The 12063-nt window shown below is 45.1% G+C and overlaps 1 protein-coding gene across 3 annotated transcripts in view; it reads right to left on the bottom strand.

Annotated features, from left to right (window-relative positions):
• Nucleotides 1-10104, bottom strand: part of PLPPR1 (phospholipid phosphatase related 1) — a 164684-nt gene extending 154580 nt beyond the window's left edge. For 2 of the 3 annotated variants that reach the window (XR_014520498.1, XM_083481562.1), the window contains exon 1: nt 9954-10104. The gene's annotated coding sequence lies outside the window, so the exon portion shown is untranslated. Of the gene's footprint in view, nt 1-7473; nt 7603-9953 lie in introns of all 3 variants that reach the window. The other variant, XM_083481560.1, reaches the window with a different exon arrangement.
• Between the last annotated feature and the right edge of the window lie 1959 nt (nt 10105-12063).

Raw genomic sequence — 12063 nt, 5'->3', positions numbered from 1 at the left:
TGATGTTCAGGCTGAAGAAAGCTTATGAAGCTCACGAACGATCGACCAGGAGGGAGAGAACATGCCAGTCGGGCATGTGCCTCTGCTTGAGGGTCCTACTTGAGTGTAGGCTGAACTCCTGACAACCTTTTCCAAGGAAGTGCAACTAAGACTACTTGGGGATAAACTCCATCAGTCATAATGTGTTTTACTTCCAAGCAGGTTTCCTTAGGATCAAACTGCTTGGTCAAATGCCTGTCTATTTGTAAGTAAGACCTGCTAAGTTCAATAGCCCTTGTTCCAGAATAAGTGAGTGCATAGGCTTGTGGCTGTGGCCTGTTTATGGCACTCCTTGAAAGGCAGCCTGTACTGTAATCTAAATCAAATCCATGCTCAAGGTTATGGCTGAAGGTTGAGTGATAAACATTTTACAAGGAAGAACTCCTCTGCCGGTGTCTTCTCCTGACTGAAAGCAAACATAATTAATTTGGACGAATGTTCTTTCCACAGCCGTTATGTAAATGGGACCTGGCCGTGTCGCAGAGAACTTGAATTGAAAAGCAAATAAGAATGCAGGACACTGTACACATTTGCATTCTGTAGCAACCACTGCTAACAGGTGATGCTGTGAAACGGGGAATGTGGCAAATAAGAGCAACATCCACATTGAAGGGACACGGGTGGTGCTGTGGGTTAAACCACAGAGCCTAGGGCTTACTGATCAGAAGGATGGCAGTTCGAATCCCCATGACGGGGTGAACTCCTATTGCTCGGTCCCTGCTCCTGCCAACCTAGCAGTTCGAAAGCACCTCAAAGTGCAAGTAGATAAATAGGTACCGCTCTGGCGGGAAGGTAAATGACATTTCTGTGCGCTGCTCTGGTTCATCAGAAGCGGCTTAGTCATGCTGGCCACATGACCTGGAAGCTGTACGCTGGCTCCCTCGGCCAATAAAGCGAGATGAGCACCGCAACCCCAGAGTCATCCGCAACTGGACCTAACAGTCAGGGGTCCCTTTACCTTTACCTTTTACCACATTGTTACTTATTTATTACTATTTGTTCTTTGTATGTATTTCCCACCTTCCCTTCAATGAGCCCAAGGTACATGGTCTTCCTCATCCTCCTTTTCATAGAACTGGAAGGGTCATCTAGTCCAACCCCAATTTCACCTAAAGCATCCATGACAGATGGCCATCCAACCTCTGCTTAAATACCTCCAAGGGAGGAGAGTCCATAACCTCCTGAGGGAGGCTGTTCCACTGTCAAACAGCTCTTACTATCTAAAAGTTTTTCCATATGTTTAGTTGGAATCTCCTTTTTTGTAACTTGAAGCCATTGGTTCAAGCCCTACCCTCCGGAGCAGGAGAAAACAATCTTGCTCCATCTTCCATGTGACAGGCTTTAGATATTTGAAGACGGCTATCATATCTCCTCTCGGTCTCCTCTTTTCCAAGCTAAGCATACTCCTTCAAGCATTCATTGTAAGGCTTGGTTTCCAAGACATTTTCCTTCTCATTGTTATCCTTACAACAAATCTGTGAAGTAGGTTAAGAATCTGTGACTGGCCCCAGGTCACACAGGAAGTATCATGGCTGTGGCAACTTGATCCCTGGTTTCCTAGGTCCTAGTCCAGCACCCGAACCACTGCATCATCTTGGCTCTCAATTTTCAAAATAAATGAGAATGGCCCGCATTACCTTTATTACCAGGTACAGTGGTACCTCAGATTACATACGCTTCAGGTTACAGACTCCACTAACCCAGAAATAATGCTTCAGGTTAAGAACTTTGCTTCAGGATGAGAACAGAAATCGTGTTCTGGCGGCGTGGCAGCAGCAGGAGGCCCCATTAGTTAAAGTGGTGCTTCAGGGTTAAGAACAGTTTCAGGTTAAGAACGGACCTCCGGAACGAATTAAGTACTTAACCCGAGGTACCACTGTATATATAAAGATTCCTTCAAACTGCTAAGAGATCAAGGAGATCAGAAGAGAAAGGGGAAACATAGAAGGTGGCTTATAGATGTGATGTGCCCACTGATGGTATAATTATTTCCTTATTTTCCACTTATGTATTTTTTAAAAAATAATATTTTGATCCTACCTTTCAGGTTACTGAGCTTTCCATGGCCGTTAATAAAATCACAGTAAAATCAAAACAAGTCATCTTTTCCACAGTACCATAGTTACAACCCTAAACTCACCTGCTAGGCAATGATTCCCATGGAGCTTTGCTAGAATTACTTCTGAGTAATAAATAGTGAGGTTCACACTATGTGTCTTGGGGCCTTGGCTCGCTACTATCTCTCTAAACTGGAAAAACAAAGATTGACCTCTTGTGGTTACAGGAAATAAGATGGCCGCATTGTTACATAGAGCACAGCAATTCCACGCACTGCCACAAATTAACGAAATGAACAAATTCCAACAATGTTTTCAAGGCAGAGTCTTTGGTGTCACTAACCAATGTTGTCCACCTAGGGCCAGACATAACATGGGAAGCCCATGACATGGTGTTTAAGGAAGCACTGTAGAGCAATGTTTCCTAAACTTGGGTCTCCAGCTGTTTTTGGACTACAACTCCCATCATCCCTAGCTAGCAGGGCCAGTAGTTAGGGATGATGGGAATTGCAGTCCAAAAACAGCTGGAGACCCAAGTTTGGGAAACACTGTTGTAGAGCATGATTTGTATGTGCATATGTGTGTTAGTAAAACACAACGTAGCAAATGTAAGCTTTTAATCTAGACTCCTTAATACAATTGTTCCTCTGACAGATCTAGCTCCTTCCATTTTGAGGGAAATTTTCTCATCTTTCTTGCACCAACACATTTCCCTATTGTTCCGGTGCAGGTGAAGGTGCACTTCAGAGGGCCTCGTTTACTTGCTAAGGATCTACCAGCTTAATTTTCTGATTTATTTTTCCCATTATTGATTGTGTGCCGCGGCTCAGCCTACAGCTGGGCTTTCCCAATTTCTTAGCCAAAGATGTTGCCATGGCAACAGCTGTGAGGGGGGAGGGTAAAAAAAAAATCACTTGGATTTAGCATTGTGCCAACGTGTCACCGTTCTAAGCAGAACTATTCTCTTGAAATTGGATTATAAAACATTCTTAAGACAGAGACATGCTCAGATGCTGTGCTCCTCCCTGAAATCTATTTGCAAGCATCTCCTGGAGGATCTCTCTGCCTCTGATACGAGAGCACGTTACTTCAGTTTAGCTAGAGAGAACATTATTATAATAATGACTTTATATATAGTGCCGCAAATTATGGAGCATGGGACAACTCATCGATTGTGAGTTGGATGGTTATTAACCGAGGGCTGGATTCTGAGTAACTCCAGTTATCTCTCCTTTTTAACAGTGAACTGAGGTGATGAGTGATTGAACAGGATTGATTAAGCCCCAGCAGGGCTGCTGAGGAACATAGAAGAATCAGCATTAAGTCTCAAAAAACAAGAACAACCCAATAAAGGTAAAGGTAAAGGTACCCCTGACCATTGGGTCCCGTCGCGGATGACTCTGGGGTTGCGGCGCTCATCTTGCTCTATAGGCCAAGGAAGTCGGCGTTTGTCCACAAACAGCTTCCGGGTCATGGGGCCAGCATGACTAAGCCGCTTCTGGTGAACCAGAGCAGCACACGGAAATGCCGTTTACCTTCCCGCCAGAGCGGTACCTATTTATCTACTTGCACTTTGATGTGCTTTCAAACTGCTAGGTTGGAAGGAGCTGGGACCCAACAACGGGAGCTCACCCCATCGCGGGGATTTGAACCGCCGACCTTCTGATCGGCAAGCCCTAGGCTCTGTGGTTTAGACCACAGTGCCACCCGCGTCCCTGAACAACCCAATACCCTCCTCCAAAAATCCTCCAGCCAAAAGGGGACTGAGCATGGTCAGTAGCCACACAAATTTATTTTATTTCACTTTTTAAAAGAAATTAAAACCCAGCTAACTCTACCCATCACCTCCATGAAAGGAGATTGTCAAATCTAAAGTACTTGGCATAAGGGGGTTGGACTAGATGACCCAAGTGTTCCCTTCCAGCTCTGAAATTCTGTGATTCTATGTGGAAAGACTAGCAAAGGATGAGAAGGTCTGTTCAGGCAGAAGTAACTTTGCTTGTCAATTTATCCTCCAGTCTTCCAGCTATGCTCATAGCTTGATAAACCTACATACCCCACAAGGAAATTACATATATATACATTATTGCACTGATTCCTAATCCTGCGAGGAGCCCTTTAAACATTTCAGTAGCTGAGAGGGCAGCTGTATTTCCACAAGGAGCTCTTGCATGGCTGGAGTAAACATGTGAGTGCAACCAATTGCAGGGGACTTGAAGAGAGAGCCCAGTGAACTTCATGCATTGGTTTATCTTTATTTTATGCTGTTGTTAACCAGAAGGTTGGTGGTTCGAGCCAACCCAGAGACAGAGGTGGGCAGGATTCCTGTCAGGAGTTCAGCCTACACTTGAGTAGGACTCTGGCAGAGACAATGCCCTACTGGCATGTTCTCTCCCTCCTGTCAATCGTTTAGGAGCTTCAAAAGCTTTCTTCTGCCTGAAGATCACAGCGACTGATGCCAACAGACATCAGCACACTTAGGGATCCGCAGGGTCTGCGCAGTTTGCATGACAGACCTCAGCATTTGGGCTAATCTTTATTTACATATAAACACACACAGAGCACTGCAATATGGCTCCCTCTCTCTCTAGCATCAGACAGCAAAGAGCAAAAGCTAAGGACAACAGTCCCTCTTCACGGAACACAGTAACACAAACATCTGTCTCTGTCACTTCCCACTTTGTGGAGTCAAAACATATACCGTCATGTGATAGAAAAAAAATCCCATGACTGCAATCATGGAGCAGGAATTCTAACATCCTCCCCAATTCATGATGTGTGTTGCAGTCATCAGTGTAACAACAACAATGATACAGATGTAATACACACAGTATACCTCTGTATCACCTGTTCCACCCTTGGAACTACCTGCAACTGGATTGGCCTTAGGCCTTACCATCTTGCACTTCTGACTAGTCTTGGCATCATAACCCTTCTGACTATCAGGAAGTCTCACACCTGGCTTTGCTGGGACTTGAACCCTAGCCTCATTCCCCTCTGAGGAACCAGTGTTGACACACACAGCCTCTGGACATGGTCCGGCTTCCTTCTCCAAGGAAACAGTGTATACCATTACAGCCTTTGGGCATGGTTTACTGTCTTTTGAGGACAAACCCTGTACCCCTTTTAAGACTCCGGGTTCCAAGACCTGTGTCAAGCCACTAACCACAGCTAAATCTGCAACAGCTGTGTTAGCAAACTCCTGAGCATACCTGGTGGGCATCACCCTTTGTAGCTCTTCCTGATCTGCGCATCTGGCACATCTCCTCCACTGGATCAGTGGAACTCACCTCAGGGCACCTGCTGTTTATAACAGCAACAGACTTAGTATCTAAGCCTCCAGCAATGGGGTAGCCTAGGAAAATACACACTCCCCCCCCCCACACACTCTGCTCTGTGGGGAGATGGACTTGGGGGTTCTTTCCAATTCTGCAATTATTCTACATGAACTTCTCCAGCAATGCTTACTGAAGAGTGGTATAGAAATTAATTAAATGCTTCTTAAGCAACCTGTAAAGGAGATTAGTAGAATTAAGACCATTTAAAAGACAGGGGCTGAGGTTGAGGGATAGTGGTTTGCTTAATGCTATCTAGTAAGTTTATGGGTGAGGTAGATTTGAGCCCAGTGGTTTTGTGGTTCACAGAACTCTTGCTTAGCCACAATACTGTGCTAGTTATTCTTTTTTTATTATTATTCTCTCCTTGATCCCTCCCTTTATTTATTCAACTTCCCTTGTTTTTTGTTCATCTTTCCTTAGAAGTGATTAAGATATCTTTTGCGCGCTGCTGTTGGTTGATGGAAATTCATCGTTGCTGTGCCTTAAGTATTGTTGGAGGATTTTTATATGCCTGTGGGTGTGAATCAAGGAAGACTGTGCAGGCAGCATAAATTCTAAACATAGAGAAATATTGATATGTGTATATGTGAGATATACTTTGCCAAGAGCTCTAAGCAAAACAAAATTGACAACAGTGACAGTGCTAAACTATCAGAGATGGGCGAAAACAATAAGTATTGACTTAAGTCCTGTTGACAAATGAAGAGTGTGCATGGAACCTCTGAGAAAAGTGTTTTGCTCTTAGCAACTGCAGCTGTTTCCTTCCTTGTGACAGTGTTGATTTACAGCAGCTTATCAAGGTATGTCTTCAGTGAGGCATAATGCTGATTTTACAGGGAGGAGGGAGACAATATGGATGTTATCAGAGCTATGCCAGGTTCTCAGACCTTTGGGCCAATGGCTAAACATGGAATTCATCAATGTTTCAAAGGATAAGGCAGGCTGGCCGTGCTCCTGATCTGAGGATGGGCTCTCCTGTACAGAAACCATGCCTATACAATTTGTGTGCAACCTGTTTTCTGCAGCTCCTTGTGGAGAACAGCCAATCAATGTGTGGAGGTCAGGGGTGGTCATAATATTGATTGTCCTTGTGTGATGTATTCAGTGGTCTGTGTTTGCCTGAACTTGAGTCTGGACTAAGGATTCTGAGCTCCTGTGTTCTGATTTGATACATGATGTCCAATCACAGAACATCCCAGGATGTGGGCCTCTGCCATTGGCCCTTGAACTCTGAGCCATGATTCACAGCTTGGAAGTTAAGACAGCCAATCACGTTGGGAGTGGAAGTAGTCCAGGCTTTCACAAATGTATTTAAGCAGTTGCTTTGCCCCTGTTTCCCAGTTACGTAGTTCAATAAAGGTTCTTGCTGTTATCACTGTGTCTTGCCTTGTGGGAACCCACCTACACTTCACCTTGCAACCAACCACCTCCACAGGGCTTTACAGTCTGAACCAACAGGAATCCCAAGGATTGAAACATACCCTCCAACATTTCTCCAGAGAAACTAGGAATGTCCTATGCAATAATAATTTGTTCCCCACCCATCTGACTGGGTAACCCCAGCCACTCTGGATGGCTTCCAACACATATAAAAACATATGCAAAGGTAAAGGGACCCCTGACCGTTAAGTCCAGTCACGGATAACTCTGGGGTTGCAGCGCTGATCTCACTTTACTGGCCGAGGGAGCTGGCGTACAGCTTCCAGGTCATGTGGCCAGCATGACTAAGCCACTTCTGGTGAACCAGAGCAGCGCACGGAAAAGCCGTTTACCTTCCCACTGGAACGCTACCTATTTATCCACTTGCACTTTGGCATGCTTTCGAACTGATAGGTTGGCAGGAGCAGGGACCGAGCAACAGGAGCATACCCCGTTGTGGGGATTCGAATCCCAGACCTTCTCATCGGCAAGCCCTAGGCTCTGTGGTTTAGACCACAGCGTCACCCGTGTTATAAAAACATAACAAGCCATTAAACATTAAAAACTTCCTCATACAGGGCTGCTTTCAGATGTCTTCTAAAGGATGTATAGTTACTTACCTCCTTGGCTCAGGAGTCAGATAACGCCATACCCTCCAACATTTCTCTCATGAAACTAGGGATGCCCCAAGGAAAGGCGGGACATTCTGGGATCAAATCAGGATGGCTTCTGTAAATCTGGGTCTGTCCCTGGAAAATAGGGACACTGGGAGGGTCTGTTGAAGTAGGCAGTCCTTAGTCACAGACTGGGAACTATTCTTTTTGGAGAAGGACCGTAACTTGGTGATAGATCACATCTTTTACACCCAGAACACCAACCTCCAGGTAGGACTGAGAAAGGCTCTTGTCCTGAAATCCTTTCAATGTAGATACTGAGCATTTATCAAGGGTTAGGTATACGGCAGCATCGTATGACTGTATGGCTCTAGGCCTTATAACCATAACCACACATGCTGCAATAGGAATGTGCAACATCAGCCCCTGCTGTTGAAAGGCAGTCTGAAGCGTTAGCATTGGTCAGGCCTTTGTCCCCATCCACCTCTAATTCTGAACCTTGGGCTCCCTATAGATAAGCTAATTAAACCTCTTTGGCTTGAAGAAGGGGCCTAATGTTTAATTGCTATGGTGACACGGATCATCAGGCAACAGAAGTTTGTATTCTCTTCTAGGTTATGCAAATGCAGCTCTCTTCTCTCTCACTGACTTATTTTTACTGCATGCCTTCCAGCTAATATATTCCCCTCAGTCGTCTTGCTGCCTGTGAGGAGCTAGAGAAAGACGTCAGAGCTATTTTGGAACTAATTTTGCCCCCACTCGCTTTGCATTTTCCTGAAGAATGTGTCAACCCACAACACAGCAACAGAGACATAACTGCCAGCGTTGGGCCCCTCTGTACTCAAAATGGCAGGAAGCTTAGGGATTGCCACTGTTGGCCTACATGTACAATGCTACTTGATTTTTATCCCTCAAAAGTGAGGCTTGGACCGGTGCATTCCTCCATTGCCTTGACTTCACATCTTGAAAAGAAAGGGAGAGAAGCTCCACTGGGTAGTATTCAACTAAGTTTTACTCAGAATAGACCTATTGAACTTGCTTGACTTAACTTGGTCTTCATTTAATTTAAGACTAAAACTTAGGCAGCATACACACTATGCCTTTAAAGCACCCCCAAAGAATTCTGGGTACTGTAGTTTGATAAGGGTTGCTGGGAATCTGTGAGGGGTAAACTACAGTACCCAGAATTCTTATGGTGCTTTGAACTTGCTTTAAAGGTGCAGTGAATGCCACCCTTACCTTTAGAAGATCAGTTTTGAATGTGCCTTTCCAATGTTTCAGTAGAGCAGGGGTAGGGAACAGTTAGCAGCAACAGGGCCATGTTCCCTTTTGAGGGTGACTTGCCAGGGGTGAGCAGAACTAGAGGAAAGAGAGGGAAGAGTAACACAACTTCTGCCTTTCTACAGTAGGCTGGTTTCACACATTCACACAATCCTGTCTCCACCATCTAGGCAAAAAGCGTTGTCAGAGTTTAAGGGCACATTCCAGTCAGGCAAAAAATACTTGGGGTGCAAAGTAGGGTTAGTGAAGTGTGTAGCTTGAGGATAGTCCCAAGAGCCAGACAAAGAAGCACATTCTGAGGTTTCCCAACCCTGGAGTAGAGGACTGCATGTTTGCAATGCAGGGCAAAATATACTTCAATGGCAGGGAAAAATAATAATAATCTGCACATTCATTTCTGAAACGATGGCAGCTTGTGTGATCATTTTTTCGTGTGCACCCAGTTCTTTCTCATTATGTGTCCGTTCTGCACTGTGCAGTTTGACACAATGACAATTGAGTTTGTGCAGCTCTTCCACATGCCAGGCAAGTAGCCAGTGTGATAAGGTGCCACCCCGAAACAAAAGCTGCTTCTTTATGAGGGAACTCTGAGCCATGACAAACTTGTGGGCTCCATCTGCCAGGAATTAGCTGCCAGGAGAGACAAGAGCCTTTGCATTTTCTATTAGCGTGGTAATTAAGAGCTCCTCCAGACAACAGGTTTATCAAGCATTCGTCCTGATTTGCTTTCATGGAAATTAGGTTACACCAGGTTTTTATCTGGCGTTAGCTCCAATTTGTTTATGGGGTGATTATATGACAATGTTCACCATTCATTCTGATTTGCTTGTGGACAATTTTTATATCTTCCCATTAACCATTCATTCATCTCACACATTTCAGTGCCATCAAGTTGGTGGCTACTGCAACACCTGTGTTTTGTAACTTGGGTCTGCAGCTGTTTTTGGACTACAACTCCCATCATCCCTGACCACTGGTCTTGCTAGCTAGGGATGATGGGAGTTGTAGTCCAGAAACAGCTGGAGACCTAAGTTTGGGAAATACTGCTCTACACCTTGAGGGAGTCAATTCCATAGTGGAAGAGAGCTATTGCCCTTGTGGGATAAGCCTTTTAGGGTTGCCATATTTCAAAAAGTAAAAACCAGGACACCCCAGAAGTTGTTGACTTTTTTTTTTAAGGAAACACAATTTTTCGATTGACTTACCTAACATCCAGGTCAAAGCACCATCTTTCGGAAATCCCCCACAGGTGCCTTTGAAATCCCAGTAATGTCCAGGAGAATCCAGATGTATGGCAACCCTAGACAAGATTGGCTTTAGGTCTGACCCTGCAGTGCTTTTCTTATGTCCTGTATGCCATTGGCTTGGGTAGGACTGTGGACTCTGGTGAAAGGCAAATTAGATTGCTGTACTCACCACCTTCTGCAACTTCTCTTTGGCTGTTAGCTTGATTGGTAGGAAAGGTCAAGCATTTTGTCAGCCTTGGTACAAAAGCTTTTCCGTATGTTCGTTTATTCTCTCTGAGTGATTCCTGGAGATATGGAGAGAATGTTTCTGTAGAAGGTATTGTGCAGCAGCCAGATTTAGCATAGGACGGAATGTGTTGAATGAGTTTGTGTTAAGAGGAAATTGTTTCCTTCCTGTGTAAGCTGCATTGTTCTAACCTTAAGGTGTACCTAAAGTGTGTGTGTGTGTGTGTGTGTGTGTGTGTGCGCGCGCACACACACACACACACACACATTGCACTGAATGATGTGCAGAGTGCTTGGCTAAGCATGCAGCCATTGATGAGCAGGTTAATCAACCTGCTAAATATGAAGCACGTATCCATTAACTATCTCCTTCCGCGGTCATTCACTAATCAGAATTGTGTTTAGTTTCCCCTGCTCATTCATGCGTGAGCAAAATCCCAACTGACAGAGAAGAGGCACCAAAAGGTCCATTCAGCTCTGCAAATTCTTAAAGCTAAGTATGAAAACAAACCTAATATGAGATAATATGGAATGTTCACAGTATGCCAGGATACTTATTGCTGAGCAAATGGACATCGGAAGTTGTTTTCTACCAAATCAGACAATAGTTTATCTACTACCCCAGTACTGTCCACCTCAACTGGCAACTGCTCTCTAACATCTCAATAAGAGGTATTTCCTAGCCTAACTTTATGCAGTCTTTAAAAAGGAGAGCAATGCACAATAAACCTTGGACTGTTTGCATACAAAAAATGTACTCTATCACTGAGCTATGGCCTCTATGCTTAATGTGATCCTTAGCTTGATGTTATCCCCTAGATCATCATGGTCAATATCAATGGACTATTATACTCATCCACTAGCTTTTGGGATCCATTTTTGCAGCTTCCTTCTGTGATATGACTATAACCAACAGACAATATTCTGACATGCAGTTGGCATCCTTGTGTCTATATTACTGAGGAGGCACAAAGGGTTGTCACAGCATGCATGGCTGGAGGAGTTGGACCACTCCAAAGCTCTACCATCATAGAGTTAGGTACATGATGTACCTCAAGCAACACGGACCCAGGAAGGGGAAAGCTAGTCTCTTTTCACTTGCTAGTGTGACAAAGTGTGTGTTGCAGGAAGGGACTTGGAGCAGATCACTGTTGTCTCTTGTTTCTCCAACTGGATTTGTGTGTGTGTAGGAGAAATCAGTCAGTTGCACAGCAATTTCTGTTGCATTTCCCACAGTTCTGCAGCCTGGACTATTATATGTTGCAATCTAACCTGGGGTGAGTCTGGTGTCCCCCGCATGATTATGACAATGGATAACTTGTATTTTGCATGTTTCTAATATTCAGAGTACTACAGCCATCCATTCTAAGGTAAGGCAAAGTGGACTGTATTATTAACTCTGTATTCCCCATGGGGCCTTACATCAGGGGCGTAGCAGGGGTGTGTGGTAGGTGCGGCTACCCCAGGTGTCTCTACTGAGGGGGGGTGACAAAATGGGGCCTGCAGTGTACCTTGCCCCTATGGGTTCTGTGTGCCCCATCCTGTCCCTCCCTAAGCGCACTGTGCACCCCACCCTGTCCCTATGGGCGCCACATGCCCGGTCCTTATGGGTGCTGCACACCCCGTCCCTCCCTAATGGAGCTGTGTGCCCCATCCCTATGGGTGCCGTGCGTCCTCTCCGTATGGGTGCCACGTATCCACCCCTATGGGCAGTTCACCCCACCCATGATTCACCCCCCTCTATGGGTGGTTCTCCCTGCCCCTGGGCGCACCACCCTAGGTGCCCAAGAGGCTTCCATTGCCGCTGCCTTACGTGAGGCTTGTCAAAAACCACCTACCAAAC

This window comes from Podarcis liolepis, assembly GCF_965112155.1.
Source record: "Podarcis liolepis genome assembly, chromosome: 17".
Classification (NCBI taxonomy): domain Eukaryota; kingdom Metazoa; phylum Chordata; class Lepidosauria; order Squamata; family Lacertidae; genus Podarcis; species Podarcis liolepis.
The sequence above is the reverse complement of the archived record's forward strand: the minus strand, read 5'-3'. Positions and strand labels throughout refer to the sequence as shown.